Source organism: Sapajus apella, unplaced genomic scaffold, assembly GCF_009761245.1.
Source record: "Sapajus apella isolate SASKATOON/1434 unplaced genomic scaffold, GSC_monkey_1.0 scaffold10, whole genome shotgun sequence".
NCBI classification, from domain to species: Eukaryota; Metazoa; Chordata; class Mammalia; order Primates; family Cebidae; genus Sapajus; species Sapajus apella.
Genome location: NW_022436950.1, coordinates 3,725,045 through 3,747,982, shown reverse-complemented (window position 1 = coordinate 3,747,982; position 22,938 = coordinate 3,725,045).

Sequence of the window (22,938 nt, the reverse complement as noted above, 5' to 3'; positions counted from 1 at the left end):
GGCTAGTTCCTGCTGTGCCCTCCCTTAACTCGACCTGGAGCCACAGCCATGGTGGAGACCGGAGATGCCAACAGGCAAGACAGTTGGGCAGAGGCTCAGAGAGGGGCTGGGCTCCTAGCACGGCCCTCACCACCTCCACCTCTGCCAAGACCTCTCTGCCTAGAGAGCTGTTTGCCAACACAAAGGCAGACCCAAGCCAGAAGCTTGTCCCACCTGTGAGTTTGGGGCCTGCTACCAGGTAGGAAGCACCTGTGCATGTCTACACCCCACAGACCCACAGTGGGCAGCCCTGCAGTCCCCAGTGGCCCACAGACTGGGGGCTCCTATTTCCTGCAAAGGGCTTCACAGCCTGGAGTTTTGAAATGAGGGCTGTAACTTACCGGAAATATGTCCTTGATACACTGTACATCCTCAGGTGCACATACACCTGGTCATACTTCAGCGGGATTCTGGTCAGATAATAGGAACGTAGATTGTGGGATAACAGCATACAAATAGGCAAAGATACCAAGAAGAAGGGAAAAGAAGAGAGGGTAGGATGGAAACATAACATTGGGAAAGTTCTTGACCCAAATATGTGTTCCTTGACAGTAAAAATGGATTGCATGTGTGCTGTGAGCCTACTAGGGGTTCAAGTTCAGACAGAAATACACTTTTCCAGTAGTGAATTCAAAGTGAGTGGGGGGCGAGGGGCATCCACTGCAGTCCACATGCTCCGCCTTGCAATAGATGGAACACTAAAAAGGCATTCAACCGAATTGCTATTGTGAGGCCCCATTGCAGTCCATCTAGCGGTCTTCCCCATGCCCTTCCCTAGACTCTCAGTAGGTTCCCAGGGGCTGACAGTGCTGTGGTGGGTGGGGGTCTTTCAGGCTGTCTGTCCACACGGATGTCTGAGGGGTCCACTGCCTGTCGGTTCTACTGCAGGGCTCCTCTGCCACCCCGGTTCATTCGGCTCTTGCTGCTGTTGTTGCCTCGCTGGACCGTGAGACTGGCCCTGGACCTTTTCTGTTTTTCTGCTCCTCTTCAGCCTGGGGGCTGTCCCCGCTGCCTCCTCCCACCCTGCAGTGGAGGAGGTAGGGAGGGAGGGTGATGCTGAACCAGACCCGAACTCACCAGGTGGCACCCTTTGCTTTGGGGGGATTTTTCATCTCCCCCAGGGCCCAGGGCACCGTGCCCTGCTGTCCCAGAATGCTCCAGTGACGGTGTTCTCTCTGTTTCTTCTAGAAATCCCCTCTTTGTCCTGCCTAGGGTTGGAAGACTCGCTGGCTTATTCCCAGTTATCTGGACTCAGAATCTCTTTCCTTTGATTTCCACTGCAGGGTCCTTCCCTGGAGCCAGGTGGGATAATGGAGGCCGGATCAAGAGGCACAGAGGGTCCTGAGGGGAGGAGAGTTAATATTGAAAAAAAAATCCAGCCCCACCCTATGACTGTGGCGCAGAGGAGGCAGGGGATTGTGTGCTTCATGTGGATATGGGGTAGGCCTCAAGGCGAGGAGGCATAGACAGGAGACCCCTGACCATCCTCAAATCCAGGGGCCAGAGGGCCTTCAGTTCTCCCGTTGGAGGGTCATTCTTTGGCATCCTTTTCTCTGGACAGATCTTCCAAGACGCCCGCCTCCCAATGTGGTAAGAAAGCTGTTGGTGCCTTGGCCTTGGACCCCAGGAAGGATGTCTGGAGCCCCAGGCACAGGGTGGAACCTCGGAGTTGGGAGAAAAGCAGCTTTGGCTTTCTTGATGGTGCTTCCTGGAGCCTCCTCCCACCCCAGGGAGAGGGGAACATTTTCCTCTCTATTCCTAATACTCTGCTCCTGTTTCATGGTCGAAATGCCCAAGGCATGGCAGGCAGTGGGCAGTGGAAGGCCACCCCCAGCAGCCTGGATGGCAGCCTGTCGTCGGTGAGTCAGTGTTAAACGCTGTCCATCTGGTTCAGCGTATGAGCCGCTAACCTCGATTGCACCCGCAGTTCCCAGCACGTGAAGAAGAAAAGTAATGCTGCTGGAAAGTAATGCAGATGGAAAATCCTCTGGGCATAAAGGAATACAATCTATTTGCTGGCTGATGGCTTTTGGTCCTTCCAAGGGTCTCACAGCAACCTGGGAGGAGACGCCGCTGATATCTGTGATCAGATCTGGCAGGGCAGCAATACGCTTTAAATCCTCTGTAGCCGACACTTCCTGGGGTCTCTCCAGGAGGCAGCAGCTCCAGGGCATGGTCTCCTTTATTAGGAATATGGAAATTCTGCCTTATTGGGCTTCTTCTCCGAGGACATTGGCTATATATACATCATAGTTCTGGCAGACTTCACAGGTAGGCTAAGCACAGGTATCTCAGGCTTCGGGGGAAATGTGGGGAGCTGAGGACCTGCACTGATGGGATGGCTGATGAGGAGCGTTCCCAGAGCTTCCTCCTGGAGGGATGGGCTTTCACTCCTAAGTGCCAGGGATACCTCTGCATGCGTCTATGTCATTGAGATATTAGGCCTTCAGGGCTGCTGGTTTCAAGCGGGCTAAATGCTTTAAAAGCTGGACCCACTCCTATAAGAACATTTCAGAACATTTCCCACTTCCTGTTTCTCAGTCTTGGATTTCCCAAGAAAAGCTCCCTGGTGGTTTGCATTTATGTAGGGCCCGCTAAGATCCCACAGTCTCAATATCAGTGACATTTGATATGGAACAATATTAGTCTGAATATCTGAATGAGTTCTGATAGGACATTAAATCACTCGTATATGGTTGGGATTTGCCGGGGTTCATTTGTCTGAGGATGGCTGAGGACGGCCTGCCTCTTCCATAAACTCCTCTGGTAGAATAGCAGTTTGCGGACCTCATGCGGTCTCTTATGTGTGCACAGACGTGTGCGCACGCCTGGACTCGCTACCATCTGTGTGACCAACACAGGCTCAAGGACACAGTTTCCATGTGCATGTTTAGGACGATCCTAGTGAGGGCCTGGGTCACAGGGCCGAGATCCCCCTTTTCAAAGCCTCAGGCCTCTGCCAAGTGTATAGCCCAAAGAGCCATCACTGTTTAACTATCCTGGGGAATGTGGGCCAGCTTTTAGCTTTGCTAAACTGTTTCCTTGTTCATAATGTTGGACGATGATAGCACCTGATTCACAGGGCAATCGTGATGATGAAATCACACAGTCTGCAAAATGCACGTCACGGTGCCTGGTGCACACATAGCACATGCTCAGAGAACAGCAGCCATTCCGGCTGCACTCTCTGGACATCGTTTGCATTTTTCTTGAGAAGAAACAACGCATTTCAGAGAAATGGGGCAAGAGAAGATCTGCCTGTGCCTGGCGGGTGAAAAGATGAGGCACATCGATCTCAAACTTATTCTAACGGGGGCAATCTGCACCCCCAGGAGACATTCGCCAATGTCCAGAGACATCTTTAGTTGCCCCAACTTGGGGTGGGGAATGACAGTGTCATCTTGTGAGTCAAGGCCGAGAATGCTACTGAGCAGCCAGTGGTGCACAGGACAGCCCCCAAAGAGAGAATTACTGATGTGGCTTGGCTGTGTCCCCACCCAAATCTTATCTTGAGCTGCGGCTCCCATAATTCCCATGTCTTGTGGGAGGAACCCGGTGGGAGATAATTGAATCATGGGGGTAGTTTCCCCCATATTGTTCTTGTGGTATTGAATAAGTCTCACAAAATCTGATGGTTGCATAAGAGGTTTCCCTTTTTGCTTGGCTCTCCTCTCTTGCCTGCTGCCATGTAAGACTTGCCTTTCACCTTCCACCATGATTGTGAGACCTCCCCAGCCATGTGGAGCTGTGAGTTCAATAAATTCTTTTTCTTTGTAAATTACCCAGTCTCGAGTACGTCTTTATCAGCAGCGTGAAAATAGACTAACACAGTTACTGAGTCCGAAATGTCAACTGAGTGGAGGTGGAGAGACCCTGGCCTAGGATAAAGCCAACTGTTCAGACACACGCCTTCTGGATGCCATTTGCTGCCTGAGGAATTCACTGAGGGTACAAAGGGCACCTGGGGAAAAGCACTGGAGTCCTTAGAGCCACGGCTTCTCCATTGCCTGCCCCTCAACTCAGCAGAACCCTAACAGGCCAGGGCAGTGCAGACAGTCATGCAATGTGGATTCATGCCAGCATCTCCACGGTGCCCGAATATGTTTCAACTACAGGAATTTGGGGCATTTGCCATTTACATAAAAGATGTACTCCTGAAATAGGAACACACACATTAAACATTAGTAGACATTTTAAGTACTCTTGGGAGGTTTTAAATTTTAATTCAATATTTAAAGCATTTTGCCTAAAAAGCTCCAGAAAGAACACAGCAGACAGAGCTGTGGACAGGCTGCATGAGACCGGAGTGATAGATTCAGTTCTGCTTCTTATTAGCTCCACGATGTTAGAAATATTTCTTCTCAGTTTCCTCACCCTTAAAATTACTTCTCTGCCTTCAATAAAGGATTGTTGCAGAGATGAAAAGATAGCATACGTGTGAATCAATGCAGTTGAGAGGGGAATGGATAAAAGAATGAGTGAAGTGCATTGAGACTTGCATAGAGCCACACAAACGTCCCTAAACATCTTCTAAGCCTTTTTTGGTTTCGTTATCTGCACGATTCATTTTTATACTGCCCAATGCTTAACCCACGTGCTGTCTGGTTATGTCACAGTATTGCTTTTTAACACGCCTCTAGCCTCATTTTTTAAGGATTTGTCTGAAGTCTACGAGAGGTTCATGTCCACCTGTCTACTGCCGTAGGGCGCGGTGCTCATGGCCTTTGTCTGGGCTTCTGAGATCAACGGCCCTGGGGGCAGGACCCCTGTGAAGGGGGATATGGTTATCTGGATGGTATGGGAAGGGGGATGCACAATTCTGGAGTTTTTCTTATTTTTCAAAAGCTTCATTTTTGTTGGCTTTTCATATGCTTATGCACTCAGACCTTTCCATGTGGGATTCGGAACGGCTGACAATCATGTCACTTCTCCTGATGGGTTGGTAGAAAAAGAAGTGGTGGCTTTATCAGCCATTTGTTACCCCGTAATGCTCAGAAGTGGCAGAATGGGAAAATCTGAATTTCCATAGTTATTTCCGGAACTAAACTGATTAAAATCATTTCCTAGGTAGGTCGGCATCTTCCCTTTAACAATTTTCAGAAGAAAAGGCAAAGAGAAAGTCATTGTGGCGATGGCATTACATCTGCTTGGGTGACTCAGAATGTATGTTGGCACGGCAACATGTCATGGGGCGCGCGGCAAACATGTCTTGTCGGTGGCGGTGGTGCGCCTGAAAGGGCCCCGGGCTTCACCATGCCATGCTGGATTTGCTTCCTTTTAGCTTTTCACATGAAAGTGTTTGAAGCTAATCTTTTCATTCCTTTGCGCGGGGCTCTAATCAATAGGACGAACGCATTAAAGGTTCCCCCACCGTTGCGTTTCTCAGGGCCGTTGTTAAAAGTGTGGATTGTGTTTCGTGCCACACTGTTATGAGAATTTTAATTTCGTGTGGAGCCAGAAGTGTAAATGAAAAATCGTCAGTTGCCCAGCTGAGCACACGATGAATGTCTTTCCCCGCGACGTATCCCACACTTGTTCCTGTTAATTTATTCATCCATCGACACATTCGTTCGTTCACTTACTCACGGACAAGCTTTAGTGCAGGACCACCGTGTGCCCTGCTCTGTGCCTGTCTTAAAAATGTCAGAGGTGGCTGGAGGGTAATCACCTTTTTTTCCTGTTAAAATGCTCCCAGTCTGGAGGAGGAGAGGGGGAATGAGATGTAGAAGAATTGTTATGGGGCAACATGGTGAGAAGGATTCTGGAAGGATCCTTTAGACTAAGGGAACTGGGGAGGTTTAAAAAGAAGGAGTCCTTCCATCCTGGCCCAAGGATGGCCAGGGCCTTGGAGGGCAGGTCCCGGGGACAAGGGATGGGATGGCAGGCGTCGGTTCCTGGGAAGCCGTCGCTTTTGGAGGTAGACACTTTAAGGAAAAGCGGAGGTGTCTAAGAGGTATTCAGAAGTTGACAAACACTGATGTTTTCATCATTGTGCGGTAGGAGCGATCGATGGTGGGAATCAAAGGTCGTCACTGTCACTCCCAGGGAGGACAGAAAAGGAGGCTCAGGGCCAGGAAGTCGGGAAAGTGGACAGAGGCTCTGGGCTCTGCAGGTCAATGGCTGCAGCCTCCTTCTGGCTTTGCTGTGCAGCCTGGGACCTCGTCCTCCTCCCTCTGACAGCCAAATAAGCAGCTTGAAGTTTATGACTATCCGGGAATCCTGCTCAGCCAGAAATGACATCTGTCAGGTGGCTTTCCCTTTTTCCCTGGAGGTTTTAGAAAGCTCTGGTTATTCTTGATCTTTTGACCCTGGGCAGACGCTACACCCTTGCTGCAAGCGGTGCCCGTAGAGTGTGGGATGGGTGGTGGGCGACCGTCTGGAGCACTGTTCATGGCACAAGCCTGGCTTGAGACCCAGACATCAAGGGCAGCGAGCAATTTCCACCCCAACACCAAAGGTGGTACACAGGATTAGTGTAAACAGAACTTGCTGGGAAGCCAAATTTTAAGCCTATCACAGCACTCATCCCTGCTGTAGAACGTACCACTGGACATGTGTTTCCAGAAGGAAGGCGCAACTCCCTGTAAGCCTGAGCTCCTCCTCGTCCCTGCCTGGTGGCAGACACTGCAGGCTGGCAGTGGCCTGTGCTGGTGTCCACAGCAGTTCACAAAGGAGGAGGAGACCACATTTCCACGCTGGGCTCATGGTCTCACCTGGCCAGCCCAGACCCAGTATCTCCGTCACATTGTCCTCTCCCTGACACCAAATTTTTTAAGCCAAGGAATTTGGGTCATTTCTACATGAAAACCCAATCTGGGCACTGGCAGAAATGCCTGGTGCCCATGGCTCTCTATCCCCTGCCCTCTGCCTGGCCCTTCCCCATGTGGCCTGTGCACTGAGCTACTGAAGGCTTGGCCTGCACCCCACAAGCTGTAGCCCTTGGATACTGGGAACCTTCATCATAAAGAGGGCTGGATGTGCCTTGGAGTCCCACCGTCAGTGTCTGGCAGGATTGCTGTGTAAGAGCCCAGCTCCTGTGCCACAAGGCAGGACCAGCTTCAGGGTGCGCGTTATGCTCTGAGTCTCCCCTGAGTCACACCTTCCATTGGATTTCTCCCCTCCCCTCTCCTGCCTCACCCACTCTCTGACTGGGGCACTTGTTTCAAAATCCTTGGCTTAGGGCCAAGGGAAGTTCCAGGAGCAGAGAGCTCAGATGGTGCATCAGTCAGCTCAGCTGCTGCAACAAGGCATTGTGGACTGGGTGGCCTGAACACCAGAAATCTCTCAGAGTTCTGGAGTCTGGGAAATCCGAGGTCAAGGTGCCAGCGAGGTAGGTTTCATTCTGAGGCCTCCTGTCCTGACTTTGAGGTGGCCGGAATCCCACCGTGTATGCCCATGGCCTCTTTGTGCAGGGGGAGATAGAATGAGCTCTCTGGTGTCTCTCTTAGGACACGAACCCTGCTGGGTCAGGGCCCCATCCTTACGCCCTCAGTTAACCTTCATTACTTCCACATAGGCCCTACTTCAAATATAGCCACACTGGGGGGTTAGGGCTTCAACATATGAATTTTGGGGGGACACAAGCATAACAAAGAGAAAGTAATGAAGGAAATAGGAGCATTTACTGAGCACTTGCTGTGTGCGTGGCCCCTCACATACAGCCTGAAGTTCAACCCAGAGATGGAAAGAGCCATTGTGTGCCACCACAACCCATCCCAGCCAGGTAGCCAGTGCTGGGGCAAAGGACAAGGCCACTCATTTCAGAGAGCAGGCAAGCAGGGGTGGGGGTGAGGGGTTGGGGGGCACTGGCCTGTGAGTAGCAGAGCTGGTGTCTGAATGCTGCTGGTCAAGGCTAAAGCCTGTGCCCAAGCATGCCACCTGCTGCCTTCTGCTCAGACGGCGTGAGGACTCTATTCGCTTCCTAAAGCCACCGTGACCAATCGCCACAAACTGGGTGGATTATGTCCACCGAGATTCATGCTCACACTTCTGGAGGCCAGAAGTCCAGGTGTGGCCAGGGTTGGTTTTTCTGGAGGGTCTGTGGGGTGATGGAGTCCTTGCCTCCTCCAGCTTCTGCTGTGGCCCACTAGCCTGGCTTGGAAGATGCCTCACTCCTGTCCCCGCCTCTGTCATCACGTGGCATCTCTGTCTCATTTCACGCCCCTCTTCTGGTCTAAGAGTGATTGTCATTGGATTTAGTGTCCATCATAATCCCAGGGTGGTCTCATCTCGAGGTCTTTAAGTTAATTACTTCTGCGAAGATGCTTTCCAGAGAAGTCCCCGTCCATAGGTTCAGGGGTCATAGTGTTTTGGGGGACACTAATCAACCCACTCCAGGGATGTTCCTGTCCACTAACAGGTGGACACATAGGTGTGGGCACTGTCAGCTCTACAACAGATGTGTGCACTGTCAGCCCTACTGTACACAAAGGTGTATGCATTGTTAGCCCTACACACAGGTGTGTGCTTTGTCAGCCCTATACATAGGTGTGCACTGTCAGACCTACACACAGGTGTGTGCAGTGTTAGCTGTACACATAGGTGTGCACTTTGTCAGCCCTACACACAGGTGTGTACACTGTCAGCCTTACACAGAGTTGTGCACACTGTCAGTCCTACACCTAGGTGTGTGCACTGTCAGTCTACACACAGGTGTGCACCCTGTCACTCCTACACACAGGTGTGAGGACTGTCAGCCCTATACACAGGTGTGCATAGTCAGCCTTACACACAGGTGTGTATGCTATCAGCTTTGCACACAGGTGTGCACACTGCCACTCCTACACACAGGTGTGCATGCTGTCAGCTCTACACATAGGTGCACACACTGTCACCCCCACGCATAGGCATGTGCGCTGTTAGCCCTGCACACAGGCATGCACACAGTCAGCCTGCCTCCTCCCACGCAGGGCCTTGCTTCACATGGTGCCACACATGCTTTCCCTCTTCCTCTCTTTTCCTGTTTCCTCCTTCTGGTTTCTGTGTTTCACGTTAGGGCTTTTCTCAAACAGCTACTGATGTCTGGCAATGGGGTCACATTTTAGGATGAGGTTAGAAGCCGGGCCGGAAGCTCTGTGCTGAGCTGGGCTTGGTGACCGGGGAACTTCGCTGAAGTCTCGATGTGTTCCTCTGTGGTCTCCCTGGATGTTAGTGGCTGAGGGGACTTCTTCTCAGGCTGATCAATTTTTCCAGAGAAAAATTGTTTAGTGTTCCTGGAAGTATCACCCGACTTGAGACATTCTGAAAAGGGGCCTGGGAGGGGCATGGAGGAGCCGCACCGTCCAGCGTGTTACCTTGACGTAGCTCCCCTAGTTTTAGGCTTTGCTGTGTGGCCACCATCGCCTGCACCTGGTGTCCCAAAGCCCAGAGCCTCTGGTCTGCTTTCCTCACGGGGTGAACTTAGGTTTTCTGCCCAGGCCAGTGGGGCAAACTTCTGACTGTTTGAAGTGAGCGTGGGATATGGGGTTTTGCATCTTTCCAGGGTCTTTGAGATCATAATGCTTTTAATCTCACCCACTGAGGTGTTGGTAGATGTTTACATCTTGGGTTTCGCGGAGTAAGTAGGTTTGTTTCTTATTGATTTCTCCCTCTCTGGCCTTCTGAATTCATTATGGTTTTGGAAGATGATGGAAAGCAAAAATGAGAGGAAAGGGCAAATACACAATGCACATCTTTGTGTGTGTATTTCTAGTTGTTGATTGTTATTTTCTCTGCTGCCGTGGTGGTGAGGTTTTGGAAAGGGAAGCCAGCGTTTGCTGTTATGGGTCATATTCTGGGTATGAAACTTTCCTTGTTCAAATGGGCATCTCCTGAGTGGACCCCGACTGAGGGGACGGGAGACAAGCAACACAGCTGGTCCGTGTTTACCAGGAAGCGCAGGCAGGCTGCCTCGCGGGGTCACCTTCTCTGCAGTCCGGGCCTCCTCGCCATCGCCCGCCAGGGCTGCTGCCTTCATCTGGTCCCTCTCGTGTCTCCTTGTCAGTTTGCCTCTGCCCTCGTCTTGTCCATCCAACTCACCCTTCCTGAGAAGGCTAGAGCAGTTCTCCCGAAAGTGCAGCTCCTGCGGCTTCAGCGTGCCCTGCCCCGCCAGCCGGCACCCGGTCGCCATTCCTCTCATGCGTCGCAGACTTGGTGAAGCCAGCTGTTAAGCCTCAGTCAACACCCCAGAGTGTGGCCAGCAGTGCACACGTGACATCTTTAAACATAAAGATCGTGTTTCTGACCTGCAGTGGAGAAAGCGAGAAAGGATAAGGAAGCACTTCCTTTAGGAATAGCAACTACACAACGGCACAAATGACCAGGTTCCAGAGAGGACAGCTTGACATTTTGGGTGATTTTATGTGTGTGTATGTGTGTGTGTGATGTGTTGTGTGTATGGGTGTTGCATGTGGAGTGTGTATATGTGCTTGTGTGTGTTGCATGTGTATTGTGTGTATATGTGTTAGTATGGGGTGTGCTGTATGTGGGATGTATGCATACATGTACATGGGGTATGTGTATATTGTGTTTTGTGTGGGGTGTGTGTATATGTGTGTGAATGGGGTGTGTGTAGTTTGTGTGTGTTGTGCTGTGTGTGGGGTGTGTGTATATGTGCATATGTGTGTATGGAGTGTGCGTGTTGTGTTCTGTGTGGGGTGTATGTGTGTGTGTGCAGTGTGTTGTGGTGGGTATATGTATTGTGTTGTGTGTGGTGTGTATGTGTGTGTGCAGCCTGTTGTGTGTGGGTGTGTGTATTGTGTGTGTGGTGTGTATATGTATGTGTGTGTGCAGTGTGTTGTGTGTGGGTGTGTGCATTGTGTGCGGTGTGTGTATGTATGTGCATGTGCAGTGTGTTATGTGTGTATTGTGTGTGGTATGTATATGCATGTGTGTGTGCAGTGGGTTGTATGTGTATCGTGTGTGGTGTGTATATGTATGTGTGTGTGCAGTGTGTTGTGTGTGGATGTGTGTATTGTGTGTCATGTGTATATGTACGTGTGTGTACTTAGCATGTTTTTGTGTGCATGTGCTTGTGTGTGCATGTAACACACGTGTGTCAAGTGGTTGGCATGCAATTTTTGGAGGTAACACACTGTTAAGTTGCAAGGGTAACTGCTGCACTTTTGCCAGTGAAGTGTGGAGTGCTGCTGTGTCTTGATGTCCTGGCTGTGGTGCTGAGAGTAAGCCCTGAGTCTGTGGGGCAATCTTGGCTCACTGAAACCTCCGCCTCCTGGGTTCAAGCGATTCTCCTGCCTCAGCCTCCTGAGTAGATGGGATTACAGGTTGGGACCACCAGGCCCGGCTAATTTTTGTATTTTTAGTAGAGATGGGGTTTTGCCATGTTGACCAGGCTGGTGTTGAACTCCTGACCTCAGGTGAGCCACCCGCCTTGGCCTCCCAGAGTGCTTGGATTACAGGCACGAGCCACCACTGCACCCGGCCCAGTAATGGGTGTTTAAAGTTGCTTTTCAGGAACTGAGGGGCAGCTCTTGTCCAGTTCAAGCCAGTTGAGCCCACCAGCCCTTCAGCTGGGCCTGCTAGGGTACCAGAAGAGTGACCTTTTGATATCAGAGGGCCAAGACCTCAGCCCTTCCATCATGTGCCCATGGCCATTTTCTGTACATCTCATATGAAGAACCACGTGGCTTGTTTCCACTTGCGCAGATGCCCCAATTACCTCACCTTTCTGACCTGCCAGTTACCTTTCCTCACACTTGAGACCACCTGCTTTCTATCCCATAAATATCCTGAGCTCTATTTTCCTGGAGGCAGATTTGAGGTTTGTTCCCCCATCTCCTCGCATGGCAGTCTTGTGAACAAAATCTTTCCTCTTTTGCAAAACCCATCACTGCAGTGACCGGCTTGCTGTGTGCAGGCAGAACGTACCTAGCCAGTAACAGGTGCAGGCCAACATTACTTTACAGAGAATAAACAGATGTGGCAAGGGCAGGTGACTTGCTTGAGTCTGCTGGTGACAGTGTTAGGATTGTTCTTGGAGTAAGGGGCTTCTGTTGAGTTAAACTCCTAGCAGCACTCCCTGAGAAAGAGTGCTTTGTAGACAAATTTGCGGAAGAAGTGCTGCATTGCATTGTGGGAAATTCCCAATACATCCTGGGTACATCTCAAGCTCTGAGGAGCCCTAGAATAATGAAAGCCATTTAGTTTCCTTGACCATGGAGCCCTTCCCTTGTAGAGCATTCCAGCTGGCCCACAGAGCTAGGGTAGCCTGTTGTGCTAATATTGAACATGGCAGGGTTTCCAAGGCAGCAAGGAGACCCAACTGGGAAGGTTTTGAAACAAAAGAGATCTCCCAGGGCCTACTCGTGGTGTACCCTTGGTGTAGGAGTTCTGGGCTGAGCCCCACAATGCACACCTTTAAAAACTTTCCAGGTGACTCTGATTATCTTTCAGGTTAGAATGAGAACTCAGGTTCCACGAAGTCTAAGAGTTGAGTTTGGTTTTTCTTTTTAAGTCTGAGTTTCCCAGAGGAAAACCGAGTAGAGAGGTCGATAATGGTGCAAATCCATCTCAGATCTACCCTGTAGGGTGAACATCTTGGGAAACGCGATCTCAAAAGAGACCCTGATAGAGCATGCCTTTCAAGGGTTGTAAAAAATGGCTTTAGGGAAAGTCACGTGTCAACAGTGGCTTGCATTGAGTGCAGCGGAAAACATTTGCTCCAGAGGCACCTCACCTGTACTGTTAAATAAGTAGGTCTTTTGGTGGGGGTGGAGGGAAGACGGGGAGGAAATGGTTTCTTCTGTGAATGTGTGTTTATCCCTGGCTTGGGTGGTATCCAGGCAAATGATTATCGTGCATGTCTACCCATCCCAAGAAATGTGTTCAACATAACATGGAAAAATTAAGTCATAGGAGACATATGAGATGTGTGTGAACCAATTTAAAACCACTTTAGGAAGAGCCTGAGGTCATGGATTACAACTGATCTGCAAGGTACCTTTTAGTGATGGAGAGGCAATTAGGCCTGTACAACTGGCTCCACTAAGGCGAGCCAGAGCAGGAGGAATTTCCATGTGAACGGGAAGCTCGGCTGCCTCGGATCTGACACGATGAAGCCATTCCATAGGCAGAGGGACCCAAAGAAAATGGGATGTCCAACACTTGTGGAACCTGATTGCAATGAGTGACTGTCAACAGCATCTTGGAGACTTGGGCCCTGCCATAAATGCCCAGGAGGTGAGCCAGACTGGGATCCTAAGGACTTAGGAATCTTGTGGCAGCTAAGCTTGGCTACAGAAAAGAATCTGAAAATCAGTTGAATAAGTGACGTTTAAGTGACCATATCTCATCCTCAAGTTAAGGTACAAGTTAAAGGGTCTCAATATCTTACTTAGCTCACTGAGCATTTCCTTGCATGGAAGACTCAGAGTTTCCTAAGAATGATTTGCATATGCACATTACTTTTTACCTGTCTACCCCACTACCAAGGTACCTACAGGAGGTGGAGAGAAAGGGCTGATCTTGGAGGTCTTCAGCGAAACAAATAATGTGCAAAAGAATGACAAAGAACTAGAGCTTTGGGTTCAGGTCAGTCTGGGTTTTAGTTCTTGCTCCCCTCTGTATGACTTTGGAAAAGTTGTTTAAACCTAAGAGCTTCGGTTTCCGTATCTGAAATAATCTGGGGATAGTGAGCTATCTTCTTCATGGGCTGGATTAAATCAAATTATGTGTGTAAAGCATATGGCATAGTGCCCGGTAACCTTGTGCACTCAAGGTAGGATAATGCTTACCAGTAGATACTTAGAAGTTATTTTTTTCTCTGGGCTCTGTAGCACTTTGATTTGCCTTCTTTTACCACACCTCTTTCCAACTAGGGTGAGCCTGAACTGGGAAACGGATTATTCCTGTACACCCAGTTTTTAGCATCACGCCGGCTCTTTGCCAATTACTCAACGCATAGTTGTTGAATGAATCAAAAAATGAATGAGCAAAAGTCAGAGCTTCTAACTCTAAGCCCTAAGCTCTTTGCATTGCCTTGTGCCACTTTTAGAGTTAATGCAGTGATAACGAACACTGTGAAAGCTGGAACATGATTGATTTAAACTGATTAAACAATTGTCTCACACTCCGTCGTCCATAGATACATTCAGAAATTATCACAGAGAGACAGTTAGAGTCCACCAACACTCATCTTATCAGGAGACATCCTCAGAATCGGTCATCCCATGGCGTCAAATCGTTTCCTGCTCAGAGCCCTGAAAACTGAGCTAGTGAATAGTATATGGATTTTCTTCTTTTCTGTGAAAGAAAAAGAAATATCTATGGGCTTTGACTTATAAAGTGGGATCAGACCCACAAAGTGAAAATAAACAAAAATGAGAAAGTGAGTGTGTTCTTGGTACAAAAGCAGGTGCTTCTGGCAGTCTTGGCTTGAGCTCTGGGTATTTTGAAGATCCAGAAATGCCACCAGAGTGGCCCCTTGGACAAGGCTGATTGGGAGTCCTTTATGGGAACCCCAGACTGGCTGGTTCTGAAGTCACCACCCCGACACGGGCTTACTCCAGAAAAAGAAATTGGTCTATGCAGACTCCACGTCAGGAAACCAGTGGGTATTCGGAGACGGTCAGCCCAGCTGCCAAGGGTAAAACATAGCCCTGCCAGAAATCCAAATCCAATTTACTAAAGAATTTTCTCCTTTCTTCCCCCTTTTTCAAGTTACAGGTTTGGGCATCAGTCCTTGAGTTGTTGGTTTTAAGAGTAGATACAACTGGTGAAATATAGATTTATTTTACAGAATCCTCCAATGCCAGAAGTCATCCAAAGGCCAATTAAGTTGCATGCCAGGAGTGATGTCTGAGAGTAGGAAATAGAACCTTTGGTGTTCCACTCGAAATGAATGAGAGATGAGAAGTAGGTTTAAAACTGAGCAAATCACACCAGCTTTTCAACTTTGAAACTCACTTTTCCCCTCCTTGCCTTCCGATAGCTAGATTTGGTCTTAAAAGATTACCCTAAGGTTGTTAAACTGACAATTCATTCTTTTTTCCTGACACTGCATATAAATAACATGGGTTGCCATATAGGTACAAAGTTACTCTTAGAAGTTGGATTTCTGGGATAAAGATAAGGTTGTCTAGAACAGCTGGAAAAACCAAACCATGTGGCTTGTTTTTGGTGTTAAATCCTGGAATATCTGAAACGAGGTACTGTTTTTAGGGGAGGTCAGAGGGCTTTGTGAAGATCCTTTATTGGGGAGGCCAAGCTTGCTGCTGTAGTTCTAATCTCAAAGCATTGCTTTGCTTTCAAAGACGGTCATTTCTATAATAAGCTCTTCTCTTACATCCAGTGCCTGCTTTTGGTTACTTGATCTAGTAAATGCCCGTATATTTGCATACTGAGCAGTGCTTTGTTGGGTTCTCTTTGGTTAGTGTCTCATTCCATCATATTCCAAGAGAAGTGTTCCTTGGGGAGGTACCTTCAGGACCCCCATATCTCCAGGTTCTAGCACAGGACCTATGCCTTTCAACACAGTGGGATTAACAGAGGCTCTTTCACCTAATAAGCAATTGAATGGATGCAGGGAGATGGCTGCTCTTTTTGTTAACCCCTCCCTTAATTAGGAAACACAGACACAGTGGACCCATTAGGGTTTTAATTCAACTGCAAGAAGCTGTCCAGCCTGAGAAGATAAGGACCACTGGGGTTTGTTCTGGCTTTGAGCTCCCGATGAAGTGTGTGTCATTCCATTTTGGGAGCTGTTTCTCGGATGTTCCTGGCTGCAGGGTGGACCACGGGACCCATCCTCAGTGGATTCCCCCATTTTGGATCTGCACTGCCAGGATCTCGCTAAGCCCAGACTTTCATTCTGGACTTCCCTGGGATGGACTTCCCAGAGAACAGACTGGTTCTGGAAACAAGGACTGCCAGCCCCAGGAAGCTGGCTCCTCTGCCTGCCAACTGCAGCCTGCTTCTCTCTCTAGCATATTCTGGTGCAGAGTTGGTGACAGGGTTTGGGAACCAGACATACATAGATTAAAATTCTTGCTCTGCACAAGTGACCCGGCTTCTCAGACAGAGACTTGATTCTCTCTGCTAGAACATGGACCCCATACAAGTCTGTGTCTCCAAAGGTGCTCTGCAAATTTGTGGAGATGGCCCTATAAGCCCCCTCCACTGCTGTGCACGATGTGCTTGTCCCATTAGCTCTGGTTACCCTGTCCTTGCTGGTCTGCCTTTTTGGTTTTTAGCCTTGCTCTGTTGTTTAACTTTATGGTGAAAGGAGGATTGAGAACATGTATGAGAAAGCTTTTGACATACAGGTGAATGCCTGGTGCCCCTCACTGGCCCCTACATACAGGAGGGTCTGGGAAATGGACCAATTGATAAGCTCAATTTCACCACTGGCAAACATGGCCAGTTTAACTTCATCTGGAAAGCCCATTGCATTGCAATCTTCTTGGTTATCTTAAAGAATCCTCTGTGTCGTCAGTCTTTAATTTTTAATTTTCTTAATTGATTTTTATTTTAAGTGTCAGGATACCTGGGCAGGATGTGCAGGCTTGTTACACAGGTAAATGTGTGCCATGGTGGTTTGCTGCTCCTATCAACCCATCACTTAGGTATTAAGCCCAGCATGCATTAGCTATTTATTCTGATGCTCTCCTTCCCCCCAGGCCCTACCCCTGCAGGACCCAGTATGTGTTGTTCCCCTCCTTGCGTCCATGTGTTCTCATTGTTCAGCTCCTACTTATAAGCAAGAACATGCAAGCTGTCACCCTTTCAATACAGATTTTTCAGAGGTCTTTATTCTTACATTCCAAAGGTGAAGTTCTTTCCTATTTTAATAGTTCTCTGTGATTTGTTTCTAAAACCACACCCTGTGGTTACATGCATACTGTCTGAGGAATTCACATATTTCTAAAAATTAGTAAAAGTGGGGAAAATAAATAGCAAGTTTACAGTTCCACCTACAGTGACAACTTGCATAACCCTCTGTCTTAGCTAGGGGCCTGTGTAAGTGATGATGAGTCACCATTCCCTAAAGTCACTTAACTCAGGATTGCTGGAATAGTATGATGGCAAAGAGATAAGGTTCCAGTTCGTTTTACTGGTCCCTGAGGGCTTCCTGGAGTAGGTGGAATTCCTGTAGGACCAGAATCAGAATCTACTCATATGCTCACCTGAGCAGCTTTTTGGCCTGACTGTCCCTGGACACCAGCCTGTCCACCACTTGTCCAGCAAGCTTGGGGTTGGCTGAGAAGAGACGGGAAGATTGGGAACCAAGTCGCTCTCAGAACGCCTGGACAGGGAAGAGTGTGGATGTCATTTGTGGGTTCTCCGGTCTTTACTACACTTTTCACATAAAAAGAGATGGGGGAGGGCAGCGGAGGCAACAAACTGGAGACTGTGTCTCCTCCTTTTACGTCTTAGGGTCCTCATGCGGTGTCCAGGACACGGGCACACCCACACACATTGCTGAATTTAGGAAGGAATGAATGAGTCCTGTGCTCTTTGTGGTAACAAAGAAACTTCACTCATTCAGAATCAGCTGATTGTTTTACGCATGTCAGTGAAACTCCCATAATTTGGCGGAGACTTACCACGTCTGTTCTCAGGGCAGGCTGGGTTTTTGAAAGCAACTATCTGCAGGTTCCTTTAATGAAACCCAAACAACATAAATCGTGCCAAGACACACAAATGACAGCCCTAGGGAAGTGAGGCTCCTCTCTAATTACCTGCAGGAGCAGGGGGTGGGGGTGAGCGCTGAGTGTGGATAGATACGTAAACAGTATCCGTCATCACAGCAGACCCTGCGTTGTCATGGTGCGCCCTCCCACATCCTAGGAGTGAAGCAACATTGCTTCCAATGGGCAATGGAAAACTTCCAAACCAGCCTCTGCCTGGTTCTCCGGACTGTCACTTCTACTTCCAGTACCTGGCATGTACCGTTCAGAAGAAGAGGTAAACACGAAATATTATTTTGAATGATTCTTTTCCACTGAGAGCAAAACTCACAAGCCAAAGCTACTTTTGTTTGTCTAGCTTTATAGCTCATGAAGGACTTTGTCTATGCTACCAAATACTCTGTAAAGAATGACTCTATTAATCATGAAACCCTGCTCTCCATGCTGATGTTGTAATGAATTTTTACCCACAGGAGCCACAGTGGGCTTTGGATGTTGCTTTAGTAAGAGAAACCTCACGTGATGTTTGGCTAGAGAGAGCTATGGCTGTTTTGGTCACCTGTGTATGGGTTGACCAACTTGTTCTCCTCTGAAAGCGTCACCTGGGAATACTCATTTTACTGAGATAACACAGACTTCAAGAGGTAAGGCCAGCTTCGTAGATTTTGAAACAAAGTTGTTTTTCAAAATCCCCAAGGGACATCTTAACCACTCCTTTAAAATAAAAATGCTTACTTCTGAAATGGTAATATTTAATAAAGTTTCTCTGAATGACTTTGTCAATTAGATTTGAATAAATGGAAAAAAAAATAGAGCACTAAGGGATTGTGTATGAAAAACTCACAGATCAGTAGTTGGCCTGGATGGGTTTCCCCTGTGACATAGCTGCTGAGCTGGAATGGTGAGGACATAGAACCATGAGAGCACGGACCCAACAGGGCGTGGAACCAGTAGGACCCAGACCCTGTGGTCCCTGTGACTGGCAGTCCCAAGCTGGCACTGGCAGAGCCCACAGGCAGCCTAAACAAAGAGTTAACACGTATTTTTTGGTCAATACAAGAAAAATATTGTACAAGGTAGGTTTTTATGAACCCTGTTAATTTTATTGAGAAACACGTGACAGGCCACCTGGTCCCCCGACAGTCGGAGATTTACAACAACTGGTGGTTGGCCGTGGGAGGCAGAGCAGCACTTTGCACGGTGTGAACTACAGTTCAACCCCATGGCTGGATTTCTAGCACTTTCTTAAAGGGATGGTACCATTCGATCTAATTTTTACCGGTATGCGGGCGTTTCCATTGCTAGCACAAATGCAGGTATGCCAACATTTGTCTTTCCTCTATACTTAGAATTCTTTTGTGTGGCTGTTGACAAGACAATTCCTTTTGCAAAACCTTCTTCTTGCATCTGCATGTATACTGATGGTGGAAGTTTTATGGAACTTTGAGGAGTTTAAAATATTTTTGTTTTGTTCTTGGCGTAAGGTGTTCAAGAGATGACATTGCACAGTGTCACAGAGAGGACTGAATTGAGAGTTGGGAGGTCTAGGCGGGGCACCTCTGCCTGGAGGCCGGGGAAGCAATCCCAGCTTGCTTTTCTGTTACATGTGTGTGGAGCACGGCTCCCCATCCATGGATCTCCAGAATCCATAGGAGGGAAGCCTCATGGGCATGGAGGCAAACTACCAAGTTTCCAAAAATGTATTTGTCATTAAAAAAAAAAAAAAAAAAAAAAAAAAACTAGCAAAGAATTCAGTGGATGATACAAGTGTGATTGAATATTTTCCTCCAGACATGCAATTCCTTTAGGGACTCTTTTATGGAATATCTCTACCTTAATAAGCCCCAGGAGAGAGCAAATGACTTGTTACTGAGTTTAATTAATCAATAGGCATCTTATCCCCCCTAAGGGATTCCTTTAAAATGTCAGAAGATGGATCCAGTCATACTTTAAAACACCATGAAAATATCATGTCTGCAACGTCTCTAGGACAGACCTCTTCAGCACATCTGGGAGGTGTTAAATATTTCAGAAGGCTGCTCACTCATCCTAGGAGCACAAGGTACTTGGAGGGCGCTGTGACCTCTGTCAATGGAGAAGAGGGCTGACCTGTTAGAAACTAATGCACACTTTAGGGCTCACACCTCAGCATCACTTGCACCCTTAAACATGCCCATGGCATTCATTACCCAGCAACTCCGAGGCAAGTGGCCAATTACCCGCTTGCATCATTAAGTTTGTAATGACTTCAGACTGTTCCTTGGCCTGGCTAAGCCTTATGTTTTCCTGCCTCCAGCCCTGCTGGTCCCAGCCACCTGAGGTGCTCCCTGGCGCACACTCACCTCACTTTTCCTCGCCGTCTGTATTGCATGCCGTGTCCAGTATGGTAGCCAAGCACCGCCTGTGGTTATTTAAATTTAAATTCAGTTGTCCAGTTGTACCAGCCAGGATTGAAGTGTGGCTGGGGGCCGTCCCATCGGGCAGTACAAATCATGTTGCATTTCCTTCCTTGCAGAAGGTCTAGTGGATGGTGCTGTGAAGCCCCAGCCCTGGGTTACACAAGCAGCTCCTCCCCGCTTCTGACTCCAGGCTGGCTGCTGCTGGAGAAAAGCACATGACTGTGTAGGCTGGTGTCAATCAAGTGGGTGGCTTTTCATCTGGGCAGAGCCCCTAGGCACTGAGTGACCGCATCCTTCTTCAATAACCTCCTCCCTTTCCTGCCTAGCACTCCCCTGGCTCCTCGAGCTCCCACTCCAGTCCCCACCCGCTAACTCAAATCCTACCTCTGAATGCAGATGACCTTGGAGAAAGCGGATGGGCTTGCCCTGGGCTTTCTTCCATCATCCCCACCACACACCTCGTCTCCCTTTCTCTTCTCAGGAAGCCTTCCCCTCCTGCCGCTCCTGCCCTGTCAGGCACTGCATCCTTCCCTCTTCTATCTAAACACGCTGGTCAGCCTGTGTACCCCATCCCTCTCAATTTCCTGCTGTAACAAAGAACCCCAAACGGTACTTTCAAACAATAGAAATTGATTGTCTCAAAGTTCTAGAGGCTGGAAGTCCAAGGTCAAGGAGCCAGCAGGCCGTGCTTGCGCTGGAGGCACTGGGAGCATCTGCTGCAGGCCTTTCTCTGGGTGCCTGGTGTCGCTGGTCATCGTTGGTGCTCCTTTGCTGGCCAAGGATGCATCGCTGCCACCCTGGTCTTCACAGAGCCTCACCCTGTGTGTCTGTCCTCACATGGACATCATCTTGTAAGAGCACCAGTCAAACTGATGAGAGGCCGTCTTCCTCCAGTTTGACCTCATCTTAACTAATTACACCTACAACAGTCCTATTTCCAAATACGGTCATGTTCTGGGGTACCAGTGATTAGGACGTCAACACAGCTTTTTTGAGAGAAGATGGAATTCAACCCATAGCTCCCCGCAAATGCTTTATTCACTCTGCTCTGTGTCCTGGGGTGTGACGCTACAGCCTGACCTCTTTGCTGTGCTCTCGTGCCTTGGCCTCAGTTGAAATTCCTGCAGGAGTTTCCAGGAGACCAGAAGGTGAGATGAGACAGCATCAGGCTATTTCTCTCTGTCCCTCCCTGTGCGTTGCTGGGGTTCGGGCAGCACCAGGGCCCCGCACGGCTTCCATTAGGGCACTCCCCTTCCACGGCTCCAACTCTTGCCAGACGTGGGTGTCACCATTTCTCCCTCATCCCCCAGGTCTGGATGTTTAATGACGTTGTCCTGGGGTGTCTCTGCACCCCTTCTGCTTCCCTAGGGCTTCCCACCATCCTCTCCGTCACCCCCTCATTGAATTCCCTCCATAATCCCAGCTGAGTGTGCCTTTTGTTTTATGCCGGGATCTGGTTGTTGCCATCACATTGCAGCCACAGATGTGCTACTTCCCCTGTTCCAGAGCAGTGGCTGAGGCTTCTCATATAACACACACACTGTTTACCAAAACACAAAGCGAAACAGCTCCTAAAAATCTTCCCTGGATCCTTTGTCCCGTAGACTCTGCCGGCGTTGCTGCCTCCACCGTTCCCATCCTTTGTCCACGTCTCCTGCGGGACTGCGTGCTCTTGCTGTGTCCACAGGCTGAACTCCCGTTTGCTCCTTCCAGCCACACGACCTGGCTTTGTCCCTGTTTCTCTGCAGAAATAGCCCCTGCTTCTCGCTCATGAGTGACCACACTGCGTACTTTTCACCATTAAGTGTCTATTCATTGTGCTCCGTGGACATGGCTACCACTCTCCTGGGTCTCCAGCAGGGGGTCCTTCTCTGTAGCCTTTGATTTCCCTTTTGTCCTCACCCACAGACTCCCTCAGTTGTCCTCTGGTGATGCATTTCTCTGCCAGGGTGGCTGTAGCCGAGTACCGTGGCCAGGGTGGCTCACACAGCAGAGATGGCTTTTCCTCATTGTTCTGGAAGCTGGACGTGCAAGATCGAGGAGTTGGCAGATTCAATTCCTTCTGAGCTCTTTTCCTGTGGCTTGCAGACGGCCTTCGTCCCCAGTCTGTGTCCTCACAAGGTCTGTGTGCAGGCATCCCTGGTGTCTCTCTGTGTGCTCAAATCCCCTCTTTGTATAAATCCACCAGTCAGATTGGATTAGGGTGCACCCTAACAGCCTCATCAAAATATAAGATGAAACTTAGGGAACGTCAGGGTTCTGTGTCAGCTAGCTCATGCTGCCGTAGCAAAGTGCCACAGACCGACGGCTTAAACAAAGACATTTATTTCTCCCAGTTCTGGATGCTGGGAGTACCAGCTGGAGCTTTGGTTCCTCCTGAGGCCTCTCTTCTTGGCTTGCAGATGGAGGTCCCACCCTTGTTTCTTCACTTTCCCTTATTAACTCTTTAAAGCTCCTATCTCCGAACTCAGCGACATTCTGAGATACTGGGGGTTGAGGCTGCAACATATGAATTTTGGGGGTGGGGACACAATTCCGCCCATAATGTGCTCCTAACATGCATTGGCCCTCCATGGGCCAGGCAGCTCCCTTCTCTGCACGTCCTGTCCAGATCTCTCGCCTGAGACCTCGATGCCTGCTCCCATCTGCTCTCTGGACGGCTTCATGGCAACTTCTCAGGAGCTCAGGCAAACTGTCCTGCTCACACCCACCACCATTTCTCCAGCCATCCCCAAGTGTCCTCCTGTCTTCCCACCATATGAACGGCTCCATCATCCGCCAGAAACCTGGGGGCCTGGGGGTCCTCCTTCCACTCTGCCCCACTCGTCTGGCCATCCCCAGGGGCTCACAGATGGCTCTTTCTCCAGGTCTCACCC